General features: G+C 49.7%; 1 protein-coding gene across 5 annotated transcripts in view; it reads right to left on the bottom strand.

Annotated features, from left to right (window-relative positions):
- DNMT3B (DNA methyltransferase 3 beta) overlaps positions 1-15,963 on the bottom strand; it is a 44,455-nt gene extending 28,492 nt beyond the window's left edge. For all 5 annotated transcript variants that reach the window (XM_055299830.1, XM_055299824.1, XM_055299826.1 and 2 more), the window contains exon 1: positions 15,818-15,963. The gene's annotated coding sequence lies outside the window, so the exon portion shown is untranslated. The remainder of the gene's footprint in view (positions 1-15,817) is intronic.
- Positions 15,964-17,322: the final 1,359 nt, after the last annotated feature.

Here is a 17,322-nt window from a genome sequence, read left to right on the forward strand (position 1 = left end):
AACATTTGCAAAAGATCCCTGGGGGATTATAATATGCAAGCTAAAGCAGCACTGTTCTGGTTCTAAATGCATACTGATCCATAGCATAGTGTGCCATCTATCCCCATATGGCCCAGGTGTGCAGGTTCACACTTGCTGGTCTGTGTGATCACACACCTCACCAGCTCCAGGGAAAAGAGGAATACCTGACCTAACCAATTTGCTGTTTCTCAGCCCCTCTCACTGCCAAGCCCTGACCCGGAAGAACAGGCTGGCTAACCAATGGCCAGTTTCTGGGAGGACAAGCAGCCCAAAATCCCAGGATAACTGCTGGAGTGTGATTCAAAGTAATAATTAATTCCCAGTGTCTGGCTTAGGCCAAATAAGTGAATTAAGTAACCTGGGTGAACTAACAGGGTGGGAGACTGGGTCCAGGGTGAGAGACACTACATATCCACCATAGAAGCTTGGGAGAGAAAGTCCAGGGCTTCTAGCCAGGAGCTAGTAGTAAACAGGCCAGAGGCTGAAATGATCATATTTCCCACTCATCATGTAGGGCCCAGGATTCGCTCAGAGAGCCTGTAACTTCGTCAGTCAGGAGCCCTCCTCCTAGACAGGCCCAAGTGAACACTGATTAACTACCCCAGGCCTTCTCCCAAGGCCTCAGCAGTGCCAACCTGGCCACCCGTCTACCAGACAGATACGTGAGCAGAGCACCTTCTCAAAGCCAGAAGGAAACGCTCGGGAAAATCTCCTAACTCTAGGAACTAGAGGCATGGACACTGGAGGAAGGTTCAGGCAAGGAAATCTAAGCGTCCTGGGCTACCTGGGCAGCTAAAAACCCCCCTTCTAATTGCCTAATTCAATTTATGGGATTTCATACACAGTTCATTCTCTGTAGTATGGTTTGTGTTGACATAACTCTCTCATCACCCTGGGTTTGTGTTGACATTAACTTCCCTTGCTGCCTTACTGCCACAACACAGACCAGCGTACAGAACCTGAGCCCACTTTAAGATACCCAGTGCAGTTCCTCTCCCCTGGACCAGACCACATTCTACCTTGATCACACTTTACACACAGTGTGAATAAATAAAGCCAGCCTCCAGACATGGCTGCTGTTGCCACCCCCCTCAGCCTGGAAGCCCTCCCCATCCATACCATATACCTCCCCGTCACTCAAAAGCACCTAGTTCAAATCAGGAAGGCTTCTTTCTCTCAAAAACACTTCTGCTCCAAAAAGAAACTGGCCCTCCTCACATAGGTACACAAATCCTCTCACCTAATGATACATTATTTTTCAATGCTTACTACTATATATGCAACAGTCCTCTGTGCCTTACCTGTGTTAATTCATTTAATCTTTGTATGTAGCACATATGATCCCTATTTTACATGGACAAACGGAAGTACAAATAGGTTAAGGAACATAATACACACTGGACCAGTATAGCTTATTAAAGTTGTTCAAGTCCAGGAAAAGTAAGAACACACTAACTTAACTACACACCGTTGACAACAGGAGGAAATGAGCTCCTGAAATTGGTGTGTAACAGTAGGAACAAATCACCCTCGCCTCACTTCCCACCACTGCCTGTGATCATTCCAGCACTGGAAGATACTTAGCTGGGTTACCTCCCCTGAAAGAGGTGGCACCTTATTGACGGATTTTTCCAGAGCAGTTGCTTTGCCACTCCACTGTTTTAACTGTTCCTGAGTCCCTCCCTTAAGCTAAAGGCAGCACAAACCACTCTTAACCCCCACCCGATCCTGAGGCAGGTCCTTTTATCAACCAGTTTTCAACCCACTCAGATGAGTTAATTAAGTCACCCAACAAGGTGGCAGTGCCAAGACTCATGCCTAGGCAATCCAGGGCACGTGCCTTAACTGCCATGCCTGAGACAGGCAGCCAGAGGATTCTAGTTAAGAACAATGCATAACCCATTCCAGGAGCTATAGGAACTTTATGGCTCAGGGATATGATCCACCAGCTGAGTGTTTACCTTCACAAGAGGTGATGGTCTAACCTTGTGATGTGAGGTGAACTATGACCCTTTCCCAGAGGCTGGGGTCCAGCATGTGATTTAGGGGCAGGCAGCAGTGTGGGATGGGCTCAGCCACAAGTTTCTCCCTGTGAGGCTTTGCCTCATTAGTGCAGGGTGCCTGTGTCCCAACTGAACCAGGTCAGACGTGTCCAAATGCAATGTGGCAGACAGAAGGATGGGTGGCACCCCCAATTAGACTCAGGGAGGAGGCACAGGAACTTGCCCTCCTCACCCAAACACAGCTTTAAAGCTGAGAAGTGATGTCATTCATTTCCTCCAGGCTGGCACCAGCAGCAGAGCTATTTCACAGCTCCTTGTAAATAGTAATTGTGTTAATTAAATGCACAATACAGAAAGGGGATAGAGGACATGATGGAAGTGGGTGGAAGGCACATGGGCATCCCTGACCTTCCCTGAATCCCCCCAGGCCTTAGAGATTTGGTACAGTACAAAAGGAGATTGAAAGATCTTCCCACCTCCCCTTCTTAATAAAGCCCTTCTTCAGCTTGTGGAAGGGAAATCTAGACTACTGAACCCTCCCCATTTCAACTGCTCAAGTCTTTCTTTCTTTTTTTTATAATAAATTTATTTTTTAATGGTGTTCAATTTATGCTCAAGACTTTCTTAGCCGTTCTATTGTCCAAAATTTGAAAATAGTTGAGATGGAGTAATTACTATGTATCTCATCCAAAAGAGAGCTTACTCTTAGGATCCCCCATTTTGTAGATGAGTAAACTGAAGCTCAGAGGAAGCCGATGGGCAGATCCCTTGTCCAGGCCTGCACAGTAACTAAGTGGTGTACATTTAGGCCTAATCCATGAGCCAGATCTTAAAGGCATTTTCAAACTAATATGCTAAGTGCAGTTATAAAACTGAAGGCTGGGGAGGGACACCTCACCCAGATGAGCAAAGAGAAGGGGTGGTATCCAGATAGCAGAAACAGTAAGTACAAAGGTTAGGGGGCTGGAAAGAGGCTGCCTACCTGGCTGGTGGCAGAGCACCAGGTCCCAGAGTTCAGGGCCTTTTGCCCATCTTTAGGAATCCTTGTTAAATTCCAGAGACAACCAGATTCACAGGAAAACTGAAATGAAAAATCCCTCCATGGGCAGCCAGGGTGGCTCAGCGGTTGAGGACCGCCTTCAGCCCAGGGCGTGATCCTGGAGACCCCGGATGGAACCCACATCCGGCTCTCTGCATGGAGCCTGCTTCTCCCTCTGCCTGTGTCTCTGCCTCTGTGAGTCTCTCATGAATAAATAAATAAAATCTTAAAGAAAAAAAAAAAAAAAGAAAAAGCTCTCCATGTCTTCCTCAAACCCAAGTCATAGCATTTGTGAATTAAGGACCCTACCTCATTCCCTGGGTGGTTGGTGCTAGGGATCCCAAAGTACAGAACAAAACCCTAAGAACCTGGAGCGTCCACATTTTCATGTGCCATCTCGCCAGACTTCTCAGTTCTGCCTCACAAAGGGAAGTGATTCAGAAAGTGTGTGGGGGATTGCTCAGTGGCCCTAGGCCATGGCTACCTGCACCACTGTCCTTGTTCAGTGAATAACTGGGTTCTGTGATATCGATCAGAATTTTCAAAACAATTGATCCAAGCTGGGTAAGTGCAAGAAAATGGCTATAGGAACTTGTTCCATACACCATTGTTCCTATTAGTAAAATACTAATAAACACCTAGACATTCCTAGTGTATTGGAATTGTACCCTTTATAGATAATTCATAGAAAAAGAAAAGGCTGGGGCGCCTGGCTGCCTCTGTTAGTGGAGCGTGAGACTCTTGATCTCAGGGTTGTGAGTCTGAGACCCACTTTGGGTGTAGACTCCTGAAAAATAAAATCTTAAAAAATAATAAAAGAAAAACCAGGAATTTACAGAAAGATCTGCAAAGGCATGGGAATTTAAACTGAAGTTTAGAGTAAAGCTTTTTGCCCTATAAACAAATGCAAGCACTGAGCCTGCTTCCCCTATAGTTATTTGGGTAACTCTTGGAAGGGTGTGCAGAGGAAGACACTGGTAACTCAGACAATGATGGGTGGGGCAGAACAAGGAGCTGAGGATTCTGGACGACTGGGTGGCTCAGAGGTTGAGCATCTACCTTTGGCTCAGGGTGTGAGGCCAGTATCCAGGATCCAGGATAGAGTCCTGCATCGGGCTCCTTGTGGGAAGACTGCTTCTCCCTCTGCCTGTGTCTGTGCCTCTCTGGGTGTGTTCCTCTCATGAATAAATAAAATCTTTAAAACAAACAGAAGGGGCAGCCCCGGTGGAGCAGTGGTTTAGCGCCGCCTGCAGCCCGGGGCGTGATCCTGGGGACTGTGGATCGAGTCCCAAGTCGGGCTCTGCATGGAGCCTGCTTCTCCCTCTGCCTGTGTCTCTGCCTCTCTCTCTCTGTGTCTCTATGAATGGATAAATAAAATAATAAAATAATAATAATAATAATAATAGCTGCCATACTTACTCCTGTGGCCAGTGTCCCTTAGCAAAGCTGGAGTCGAACAGCCCTCTGCCCTCTCCCCTAGAGGGTAAGGGAAGAGAGACCATTTTCTGTTTAGCCACAGTCTTGGTGCTGCCCCTCATGGCAGGGGATTCCTGTTGTTACAGCCAGTGCCTTTTTTTATTTTTTTATTTATTTATTTTTTACAGCCAGTGCCTTAAACCTCAACTCTCTACATAGAGAAGCAGTGGAGACAGATTCATCCTTTAAGATGGCAAACCTACAGTATGATTGAAAATGCCAAGTGTCCATATCGTGTTACATAGGATTCTAGGGCTAGGAATCGACCCCAGTTGGTAAAGCTCTTAACACCTACGTGCAAGGATGATCACTGCTATCCTGCTTATCATGGCAAAAGATGCAAACAAATGACCAGCAAAAGAAACTGGCTAAATCCCATGCAGCCATACTTCAGGATCCTGGTTGAGAGGCGGTGAATGCGGTATGGACTAGGGAGATGAAGCTGTCTCAAGTGAAAGTCTGTACAATAACACAATCTCAGTTGTTAATATGTTAAAATAGGCATTAAGCCAGGTTTCTCCAGCAGTTCTTTCAAACTGTAAAGTCAGTTCTCTCAGGAGCATAGCTTGTGAGTCAACTATGACAAGCCCATCTACGTTTACAGTCAGATGCTGTTCAAGAAGCATTTCCTCCTTTGAAAATAGCCATTCAAGGACAGCCCCGGTGGCGCAGCGGTTTAGTGCCACCTGCAACCCAGGGCGTGATCCTGGAGACCCTGGATGGAGTCCCACATCAGGCTCTCTGCATGGAGCCTGCTTCTCTCTCTGCCTGGGTCTCTGCTACTCTTTCTGCATCTCTATGAATAGATAAATAAAATCTTCTAAAAAAAAATAGCCATTCAAGTTTTGTCAACCTAAAGTTACTTGCAGAGGCGCCTGGGTGAAGCACCTGCCTTTGGATCCCAGGGTCCTGGGGTTGAGTCCTTTGTCAGGCTCCCTGCTTAGCAGGGAGTCTGCTTCTTCTTATCCATCTCCATCTCCCTCTTCTTCTTCCTCTCTGTGCCCCTCCCTCTGCTTGCTCTCTCTCTGTCTCAAAATCTTTTTTTATTTTTAAGATTTTATTTATTTATTCATGAAACACACACACACACACAGAGAGAGAGAGAGTGCAGAGACACAGGCAGAGGGAGAAGCAGGATCCATGCAGGGAGCCCGACTTGGGACTCGATCCCCAGTCTCCAGGATCTAAAGCACTGAGCCACCCGGCTGCCCTCAAAATCTTTTTTTTTTAAATTTTATTTGTTTATTAATTAAAGACAGAAAGCACAGACACACAGGCAGAGGGAGAAGCAAGATCCATGCAGGGAGCCTGACGTGGGGCTCAATCCCGGATCTCCAGGATCAGGCCCTGGGCCGAAGGTGACGCTAAACCACTGAGCCAGCTGGGCCGCCCTCAAAATCTTAAAAAAAAAATGGGGGCACCTGGGTAGGGTCAGTTGGTTAGGGGTCTACCTTTGGCTGAGGTCATGACCCCAGGATCCCTGCTGGATAGGGAGCCTACTTTTCCCTCTCTCTGCCACTCCCCCCACTCTCTGTCAGCATGGAGCCTGCTTCTCCCTCTGCCTAGGTCTCTGCCTCTTTTTGTCTCTCGTGAAATAAATAAAAATCTTTAGAAAAAAAATTTAAAAATAAAATATTTTGTAAATAGATACTTGTATATGGTTAGAGGTACGGATCTCATTTTCTCCCTGTAAGGAAAGCCAAACACTTAATGAAGACTATGTCCAAACTCCACTTGTTTTATAAAATTCTCCTATATATGTAAAATGCTTCTGGGTACTCTTTTCCTTTTAGTATTTATCCCTTAGCACCACTTTTAATCATCATTGTTCTAGAATAAGTGTTCATCTATCCTAGGGCAAGCCTTCCAACCTTACTTTAAAGTTTCATCAATTTTCTTCTTAAAGGTCTTGAACATCCCTTAGTTCACACCTTTTCTCATTTCTGGTTCCCTCTTCTAGCCTCCAGATTTTCCTAGGGAGTTAACTCTGCATTCAAATAAATTTAGAGGGCAGCCCAGTGGCCCAGCGGTTTAGTGCCACCTTCAGCCCAGGGCCTGATCCTGGAGACCCGGGTTTGAGTCCCACGTTGGGCTCCCTACATGGAGCCTGTTTCTCCCTTTGCCTGTGTCTGCCTCTCTCTATTTCTCATGAATAAATAAATAAAATCTTTTTAAAATAAATAAGTAAATAAATAAATAAATTTAGATAGCATTTATATTTGATTCAAGATGAGAGGATTTACAGGTTACCTCCACCATAATCAGAAACTCCTTTTTTAAACTTATTTTTTAATAGAAAAAAATGGAGAGTGCCTGGGTGGCTAAGTTGGCTGGATGTCTGCCTTTGCTTCAGGTCATGATTCCAGGGTCATGGGACAGAAACCTGTATCAGGCTCCCTACTGGGAGGGCTGCTGGGCTGGGAATCTGCTTCTCCTTCTGCCTCTCCACTGGCTGGTGCTCTCTTGTTCTCAAATAAAATCGTAAAACAAAAAGACAAATTTTATGGAGCACCTGGCTGGCTTAGGCAGAAGAACATGTGACTCTTGATCTCAGGGTTGAGTGAGCCCTACGTTGGGTGTACAGATCACTTAAATAGCAAGTAGGATAAATGGGTAAAAATGGTCAAAAGGTACAAACTCCTGGTTATAAGATAGGTAAATCCTAAGGAGGTAATGTACAACATGGTGACTGAACTATTGTATATTTTGGAAGTTGCAGACCGCAGATCTTAAAAGTTCTAATGTCAAGAAATAAATTGTAACTAGGTGTTATCTATAAAAATAAAGAAATTGCACCCTGAAATTAGCTTTTTAAAAGAGATACTATCTCCCATAAACCACTTTTTTAAAAACTAGCTATAATTACCTGGTATGGGTTGGAGTCTGCCCATCTCAACAGGATGATGAAGCAAGTCTGCAGACAAAGTAGTCGGCACAAACAGATCCTCTAGAGTGTCTTAACCCAACAGGTCTATACATCCTGCCACTTCTGTGGGTCCAAGTCAGGTGGGAAAAAATGTCTCCAAGAAATATAACAGCATTTCAATCCACATTCTACTCCTTGCTTAGATGCATGGCCTTAGATAATGGCAACAATCCTATCTAATACTGAGCAACTACTCTGTACTCTGCTTATAGCTTAACATATAACATCCTAGGGCACATCAGGACACTGGCAAAGGCCACTCTTACCCATGCATCAGAAAGGAGTTCCCGCTATGCTTTCTTTAGGAGCCATGCTCAGCACAGAGAATCCCGGGCAGACAAAGGCCAGACAGCCTGTGCTCATGGAGCTGCCAGCTGGTTTAGGAGGGTGATAGAGAAAAAGCTAGGTGAAAGACAACGGCAAGGTTAGTTCATCCCAAAACCTAAAATTGCTCTTCCACTATAGAGACCCTTTTGCCAAGAGTTCAATAGGACAATATTTTGCCATGTTACTGTGCACATTTGTTCAGAATTTTCTGAACCCTATCATCCAGTTGTTGTACACTGTCTCCCACATAACCCAGGACCCAGAAAAACCCTGCCACAGCACCTGCCCTTTCAGGCATCTAGCCTGGTTAACTCTTCTTTTTTTTTTAAGATTTTATTTATTTGTGAGACACACACAGAGAAAGAGAGGCAGAGACATAAGCAGAGGGAGAAGCAGGCTCCATGCAGGCAGCCGACATGGGACTTGATCCATCCCGGGACTCCAGGATCACGCCCTGGGCTGAAGGCAGGTGCTAAACCGCTGAGCCACCCAGGCATCCCTAACTCCATTTCTTATCACAGCCCAGGTAAGTAGGCTTCCTTCTGCCACGCACCCCTTCAAGGTCTCCTCCAGGTTGTAGAGCCACAGCTATAGAACCCAGGCAGACCAATGCCTTAGTCAAGCTATACAGCACTCATTCGTGGAGCCAGGATGCCAGCAGCCAGTACTGTGCTGGCAGGAAAAATAGCCAAACAAAAGGGCATCATCCCTTTAAAGGAGCTGGAGGCCTGGGTTTCAGCCCCAGCTGTGGCCCAAGCAGGTCCACTTGCAACAGCAAACAAATGCTGCTTCGAAAGAGACTCAACCTCAGAAGGTGGGGCTACAGAGTAGACAGGAAAGAACAGGTTAGTCTCTTCTAGAGGCCACCACTCCTGTGTTGCAGTCTGGCTAGAGGAGGATACCTGCCTGACCCTGCAAACTCTCCAGTACCCTTTCCCTGCAGCCAGGCCTCTACCTCCCAGGCAGGGCACTGGAAGATCCCCCTGCTCTAGGGAATAAGACAGACCCAAAGGTAGAGAACATCCTTCAGCTTTAGCGAGGCTCAAAGTAAGAGTCACTATTCCACAAAGAAATGTTCCAGTTCAATACCCAAAGTTTTTGGGTTTTTTTTTTTAGATTTATTTATTTATTTATTCCTGAGAAACACACACACAGAGGTAGAGACACAGGCAGAGGGAGAAGCAGGCTCCATGTAAAGAGCCCAATGTGGGACTCGATCCCGGATCTTCAGGATCACACCCCGGGCTGCAGGCGGTGCTAAACCGCTGCACCACTGGGGCTGCCCAATACCCAGAGTTTTGATGCTTCTTCTCAATCATGAAGATCATGTTCAAAACTATTTAAAATGAAAACAGTAAAAAAAAAACCCTCAGAAATATTGGTTTGAGCACTAAACAAAAATATCCTCACGTAGATGTATCAAAAAAAAACCAAGAAGAGGACACAATTGCACATAGAATTTCTGGGACAAGAACTCTTCAAAACCAACAAGGGACACCTGGGTGGCTCAGCAGTTGAGCGTCTGCCTTTGGCTCAGGATGTGATCCTGTGATCCCAGAGTTCTTTTTTTTTAAATTTAATTTAATTTATTTATTCATGAGAGACACAGAGAGTCCCACCCACATCGGGCTCCCTGAATGGAGCCTGCTTCTCCCTCTGCCTGTTTCTCTGCCTCTCTATTTCTCATGAATAAATTAATTTTAAAAATCTTTATTAAAAAAAAAACCTTGACCCACAGATGACTCTCTAACCCATCAATTCTCAATTGTGGAAATCCATTTCTAATCTCCTCCAGTCTTACAGTGGCTACCATTGTCTCCCATACATTTCCAAGACTACAAAGACAATTTTTAAAAAAAGACAATTTTTGGGGTGCTTGTGTGGCTCAGTCACTAAGTGTCTGACTGCAGGTCATGATCTCAGGGTCATGGGATCAACCTCTGCATCAGGCTCTATACTCAAGAGTATGCTTTTCTCCTTCTCTCTGCCCTTCTCCCCACTTGTGCTCTTGCTCAAATTAATAAAATCTTTTAGGGATCCCTGGGTGGCACAGCGGTTTGGCGTCTGCCTTTGGCCCAGGACGCGATCCTGGAGACCCGGGATCAAATCCCACATCGGGCTCCCGGTGCATGGAGCCTGCTTCTCCCTCTGCCTATGTCTCTGCCTCTCTCTCTCTCTCTCTCTCTCTCTCTCTCTCTCTCTCTCTCTCTCTCTCTGTAGGACTATCATAAATAAATAATTAAAAAAAATAAAATAAAATCTTTTAAAAAATAAATAAGATGATTTTCTGAAAATTTTTGAGTTTGATCCCTGAGACCAAACTAAAGCTTTTTTTTTTAAACATTTTATTTATTTATTCATAGAGACACACACAGAGAGAGAGGCAGAGACACAGGTAGAGGGAGAAGCAGGCTCCATGCAGGGAGCCTGATGTGGGACTCGATCCCAGGTCTCCGGGATCACGCCCTGGGCTGGAGGTGGCGCTAAACCCGCTGAGCCACCAGGGCTGCCCCCAAACTACAGCTTAAGAGAAAGAGAAAGTAGAGGTCAAGCAGGGGTTTGCACTAAGGCAGAGCCATAGATGGTAAGGTTTTAATGAATGAAAATCTCTTCAAGGGGAAGTGAGAGACAACTTTGATCAGGCAAGCTGGTAAAAAAATAACAGAAGTCAATGGTGGCAGATTCCAGAGGATCTCTTCCCACTGCTCTACAGCTGCTTGAGAAGCCAGGCCCAGGGGTGACCACAATGCTCTCTAAGGACTTCACCAACTGAGTCACCTTTCCTTGCCACACTACTCCCCTTGGGTTCCGGTCCCTTTTCTTAGAAAGGCCTCCTCCTCCTGTCTACATAGAAATGGAGGCCCCAAACTGAAAGCAAAACATTACCTTGGGACAGTGAAATTGCAGGTGATAACTAGTTTCTTCTTGGCATCTGAAGATGGTAAATTTGATTTGGACTTACATCAAACATTTCTTTGAAAAAAAAATTTTTTTTGAATGACATTTTTGAAATATTTCAATTCCCTACACAAAAATAAATGGCCATCCTCATTCTTTGCTTATTCCCTGGAAAAAACTCAGGAATGGTAACTGGGATTGTGTTTTGTTCAGGAAGTAAATAACCACTTGCCAATATTTGAGTGTTTAGTTTATAACATGCAAAATTTGTTTTTAATGTGTGTGTCTTTTAAATAATCTCTACACCTAACATGGGGTTTGAACTCAACCTGAGATCAAGAGTCCCATGCTCCAAGGCAGCCCGGGTGGCTCAGCGGTTTAACGCCTGCCTTCAGCCTGGAGCCTGATCCTGGAAACCTGGGATGGAGTCCCAGGTCGGGCTCCCTGCATGGAGCCTGTTTCTCCCTCTGCCTGTGTCTCTGCCTCTCTCTCCTCTGTGTATTCTCATGAATAAATAAGATCTGAAAAAAGAAAAAAAAAAGTTCCTGCTCTTCCAATTGAGCTAGGCAGGGGCCCCCATAACATGCAACATTTACTTAATTTTTTAATCTATACCAACTCTACTGCATAAACACCCCCTGCAATTGGCCAATCATCATTGGCCTATTGTACAAATGGGGCAACTGAGGATCACGCCAGTGATTTATAAATGGAGTGAATTAAGTATGTAAATCCAGGCTTGATTCCAAGCCCCTTTTTTGCCTCAGACGGTAATATAACCCAGTGGATAACAGGTTCTTTACAATCCAGTTGACCCTAAACAATAGGGATTTTAACTACAGGTGTCTTAGATGTTGATTTTTTTCTTAAAGATTTTATTTATTTATTCATGAGACACACAGTGAAAGAAAGAGGCAGAGACACAGGCAGAGGGAGAAGCAGGCTCCATGCAGGGAGCCTGACATGGGACTCGATCCCTGGTCTCCAGGATCAGGCCTCGGGCTGAAGGCGGTGCTAAACTGCTGAGCCACCTGGGCTGCCTCTAGATGTTGATTTTTTAACAAATATATTGAATATTTTGGAGACTTGCAACAATTTGAAAAAACTCAGATGTTCTATATAGCCTAGAAATACCAAAAGAAAATTTGGTATTATTATAAATTGGTATTATTATAAAATAATATAAATTGGTATTATTATAAAAAGGTTAGGTATTATTCTTAGAATAAATCCTAGAATACATATAACATGCACAATGTTCATAGGCTGTTTATATTATCTGTAAGGTTTCCTTTTTTTAATATTTTATTTATTCATGAGAGACACAGAGAGTGGCAGAGGCAGGAGAGGGAGAAGCACGCTCCCTGCAGGGAGCGTGATGTCAGACTAGATCCCAGGACCCTGGGATCACACCCTGGCCAAAGGCAAAAGCTCAGCAACTGAGTCACCCAGGCATCCCTGTTATCTGTAAGGTTTCTGGCTACTCATTTCATTTGGAGACAGTGGACTACTAAGTTTTGGGGGAGTTCTGTTAAACTGGATTTTCAAGTGTGGGGGGTAGATCAATGCCCCTAAACCCTGCATTGTTAAAGAGTCAACTTTAGGGCCCCCACCTATTTATTTTGTGAATGAACAACCATACTAAAAGGATCTGGATTCCATTTAGTCCTGATGACAACTACACTGGGTAGGCGTGGACTTTTGCCCACTTCACAGATGGGAAGGGACGAGGATCTCCAGGAAACGTGATCCACATTCAGGATCCCTCTGGATTCACCAGGCCACTTCCAGCAGCCACAGCCACAGAACCCCTGCAGAAGGGTTCTTCTTCCCCTCTGGAGGGAAGAACTGTCCTAGGATGGTGGCAGATGCCCAGTGTTCTGAAAAGCCCTACCCACCAAGGTACAGAAGCAACTGAACTTGCCCAGCACCTCAGTCCCATCAACTAAAAAAGATATCATCCCCCACAAGGAGAGAGACAAATCTGAACATCACTTTACAAAGAAAAGGATGGTCTCCAAATGAAATGAGCAATTCAGTACTTCTCTGGTCCACCAAGAAACTTAGAAATCAACCTCAATTCATGATTTAAAACCTCACTGGACAGCCCTGGTGGCGCAGTGGTTTGGCGCCCCCCCCCCCCCCCCCGGCAGACCAGGGCATTATCCTGGAGACCCAAGATCGAGTCTCCTGTCTCGGGCTCCCTGCATGGAGCCTGCTTCTCCCTCTGCCTGTGTCTCTGCCTCTCTCTCTCTCTCTCTCTGTGTCGCTCATGAATAAATAAATAAATAAAATATTTTAAAAAATAAAATAAAAAATAAAACAATCTCACTAACACAAGGATTTTTCCAGAGCTGTGACCCTGAACCTATTAAGGGCTGGAGGATAGGATTACTTGTCATGGTATATAGGACCCAAGAGGAGTTAAGAGATTTAATAAGGACCAGCTCTGATGAAATTGGAAAAGGTTTCTGAGCCTGAAGGCAGGAGAGCTGGCATGAGATCTGGTCTGAGACAAAGAAGTCCTAAGGTAAGTTTTCCAGGAAGGAGAACTTGCTCAAACCCCAAATAGGAAGCAGGTCCCTGGGCTGCAAATGAAGGGTGACAGGCATCACTGGATTGCAAGTCCCACGTGGCTGGAGGAAGGACTGGAAGGGAAGTAGCTTCCCCCAAACCCACCTCCCTTGCTCCTCCCTTTCACCCCCTGCAGCTCTCAGATACTCTCCTCCCCTCCTAGCTTTTTGGGGGGGGGCATGACTGGCTTTAAGGAACAGGATGCAGCCAGCCCCAATGCCTTTGTCTGAGCCCCCTCCACCCCAACAAAGAAAGGTAATGACCTCACCTCGCTCTGCAAGCATGCCTCCAAGGTAGACATCAAGCTTCTGGGGGTGTGGGAGGTAAAAACGGCCCCATCCCATAAAATAATAACCCTGGATCCTTTCAAAATGGGACAAAGGCACTCCCCTTCCTGCCAACTCCCAAGTCGAGGACAATAATTTGGAAATGCGTTCATACTGAGAGGAATAGAGTACCTAGGAGGAAGGCAGGATAGGCAGGGCAGCAGCAGTCCCTCCCTTCATCCCCAGTTCTCATTAATGGCTATCCTAGGGATCCCTGGGTGGCGCAGCGGTTTGGCGCTTGCCTTTGGCCCAGGGTGCGATCCTGGAGACCCGGGATCGAATCCCACGTCAGGCTCCCGGTGCATGGAACCTGCTTCTCCCTCTGCCTGTGTCTCTGCCTCTCTCTCTCACTGTGTGACTATCATAAATAAATAAAAAAAAATTTTTAAAAAATTAAAAAAAAAGGCTATCCTAAACAGAGGGGCTATTGGTAAACTAATACAGAGGTCAACATTCATCACCTGCTATGCCAGGCATGATCTTATCAAGCCCTTACCCAAACCTAGTCTGGTAGGGGCCTTTTTATACCCATCACACATCTAAGGAACATGGAACATTAGAGGTTAAATCACGCATAATACTGATTGCATTTTTATACAACTGGGGTTCTTAGTAAATCATTCCTATTTCACAGATGTAATAACTTAAGGCATAGAGAGAAATGGACTTGCTGGGACAGATTGAAATACATGCAAAGACCTGTGGGTGCTCGGAACAGGGCAGCCACCTTACCTCCCAAGGATGCCAACAGTGGCCGACTTTATTGAGTGATTATACTGTATACCAGCCCTATAAAATAGTTACCAACGTTTCCACCCTGGAAAAATTATGGCAGCCTTGGCACCCCAATGGTGGGGGCTCAAGAAGCCACAGCAGGTGCTGGGGCGGAGAGCAGAGGTAGGCTCAGTGTCCCGATCCCTCAGGTGGAGAGATAGATATCCCTCTCCGGGAAACCTACCACAGTCCAAACCCACAAAACCCAGAAATCAGGATGCAGTTCAAAATTCATCCTCTGTCCTTAATTCTCTATTTCACGCACCCTCTCAGCTTGGGGGGGGGGGGAGGCTCACAGGGAAGCACAAGGGCCCTGTCTCTCAGGCCAGGGGATAAGGGGGGAAAGGCAAGCTAGAGGTAGAAGCACGGGCGTGGGGCTGGGCGCAGACGGCCGCCCGGCTCTGCCACAGGTGAGTGAACCCAGCAGGAAAAGCCGGAGCCCACGAGCCGCTCCTTGCCGCGAACTCGCTAAGTCCGCCCCGGAGTCTGTCCCGGCTCCCAACTTTTAGTCCTGCCAAGCGGGACTCAGCATCTACCCTCCAGCAATCACAGGGGCAAGGAAGCGGTGCTTCTGGGAGGTGGCGCTACAGGTCGAGACCTCAGTTTGTGGAGTTTGGAAAGTGGGACCAGCTTCATCCCGGAAGAGGGGGGGAATGGAAAGTGAGCCCCCAGGGCAGGCAGCGTGACCGCGACAGGGCGGCGCCACCTCGACCGGCTCCGCCCGGGCCAGGTGTGCACCGGAGAAGCCAGCCGCTCCCGCTGCGCCTCGCTGGGGCACCTCCTCCACGGGAGACCCCGAGACCCCGCTCTGGGGGCGCCCCGGCCCACCCGCTCGCCCGCACGCACGTCCGGCAGTCCTCTTCTCGCCCCGAGACGGGGGGTAAATGGTCCCTCGCTTGAAACCCACGGGTCCAAGTCCCAAGGACGGACACCACCTTCCCGGCTGAACGCCTTCCCCCGCCTGGACCGAGGCTCCCTCCGAGCGCGAGGCCAGGTAAGGACACCCCTCCGATCGGGCCAAACATCTTCCCGCTTCCCTTCCGTCCAAGAGGGACACGTCCTCCCCCGGACCCCGGACCCCGGACCCCGGACCCCGCGAAGGCCACCCGGTCTTCCTCCCTGGGGACGCACCCCTCTCCCCGGGCTGCTGGGGCCACCGCGGGTCTCCCTCCCACTCGTGCCCCCGCAGGTCGCGTGCCCGCCGTCCCTGCCCGCCGTCCCTGCCCCTGCCCCTGCCCCTGCCCCCTGTTCCCTGCCCCTGCCCCCTGCCCCGGGGTCCGGGCGCCGCTCCTCCCCAGGCGAGCCGCTCTCCGGCCGGAGGGGGGCCGCGGCCCCCTGACGTCCCAGGCAGAGGGTCCCTCCGCGGCAGCGCCGGCAGCCCCGGCAGCCCCCCTCCCCCACCAGGCCCCGGACTCCGCACGCACGAGCCTCCCCGGGGCCGCGGGGCGCTCACCTGCCGACAGCCTGGCTCGGGCGCCGCTCCGCGGTCGGGCCGCGGGCCGCTGCAGGCGGGCGGGGGGCCGGCGGGCGGCCGCGCGGGGCGCTCGGCTCGCGAATCTCCGGCGCCGATCGCCGCGCTACGTTTACTTGGGCCCCTTAACCCCCGCGCTGCCGGCCGGGCGCGGCGGCCGCCCGCTCTGCGGCCTGCCAGCGGGCCGGTGGCGTCCGTCGGGGGGCGCTCGGGGCGTCCACGCGGGCGGCGGCCGCGGGCTGGGAGGGGGCGGCTGCCGCGCGGAGGGCAGCGCAGGCCGGCCTGGGCAGCGAGCGGGTGGGGAGGGGGCGGCGCCGAGGCCCCTTGTAGCCCCGGCCCCGCTCTCGCCCCGCCCCCAGCCGGGGGCGCCCCCGCCGCAGCCACTCAGCGCGGGCCCCGGGCGCGGGGGGGCGGGGGGTGGGGACGAGGGAAATTTGAAATCGCTCCGGACCTCCCCGCCCCTCCCCGCCGCTCCTCCGCGGGCGCCGCCCCCGCGCCCCGCCGCCCGCCGAGGTGCGCCCGCGGCTAACCGGCCCCGGGGGCTGCTCGGGGGCTGCTCCGCACACGCACGCGGGGGGAGCCCGCGGCCTCCCGCCCCCGCCCCGCCCCGCCCCCGCCCCCGCCGCGCGGGCCCCGCACGCACATTCTGGGTGCGCGGCCGAGAGGGAAGCGCCCCCACCGGAGCCACGCGCCGGGCGCGGCGGCCCAGCCACTCGGTGCCCGCGGACCCTTGGAGCGGCCCTTCCCCCCACCCTGCAGGGCCTTTGTCCTCCATCTTGCGGGGCCGGGAGAGCGGCCCGGAGCGGGGGCGGCGGCGGCGGCGGCGGCGGTTCTCGGCCGCCCGGGCTCGCGGTCCGGCGGCAGGTCCCGCAGCGGGTCAAGCCCGGGGGCTCTCTTCGCGTCGCGGCCTCTGCGCTCCAACAGCGCTCAACTACTTGAAACCGCGCTGCCTGATATTTCTCCTACTTGGCACATATATTCGTGTCCTTTTGTCCGCTTATCGCGTGTCTTCCACGCATGAGCCTGAGGGCAGGGCCTCGGTGTATCCCAGCACACAGGAGATGCCCGACAAACGCTTGCTGGGGGAATGAATGAAAGAACAAATGAATGAGGGCGGGATGGCCCACAAGGCCCTATAGGAGCTGGCTCGGCTCCCGTCTACCCTTCTAGGCATTTCCCATCCTCCTCCCTCCCCCGCTTCACTCCATCTTCTCCCCTCTGCTGTTCCTGAAACCCATCCAGCATGTTCCTTGACATTCCTCGTCCAGAGAACTCTGCTTGGCCAGTCTCTCATCCTTCTGTTCTCTCCCAAAACGTCACTGTCTGGAGGTGCTTTTCCTGGCCACCCCACCTAATAGTCTCCCCCCTCCATCCCTCCTGATGTCATTCCCTTCGTAGCCTGCAGAGCTATCTCATTTTTTAAAAGATTTTATTCTTGGGGCAGCCCGGGTGGCTCAGCGGTTTAGCGCCTGCCTTCAGCCCAGGGC

Source organism: Nyctereutes procyonoides, unplaced genomic scaffold (assembly GCF_905146905.1).
Source record: "Nyctereutes procyonoides isolate TBG_1078 unplaced genomic scaffold, NYPRO_anot_genome, whole genome shotgun sequence".
Taxonomy (NCBI): Eukaryota; Metazoa; Chordata; class Mammalia; order Carnivora; family Canidae; genus Nyctereutes; species Nyctereutes procyonoides.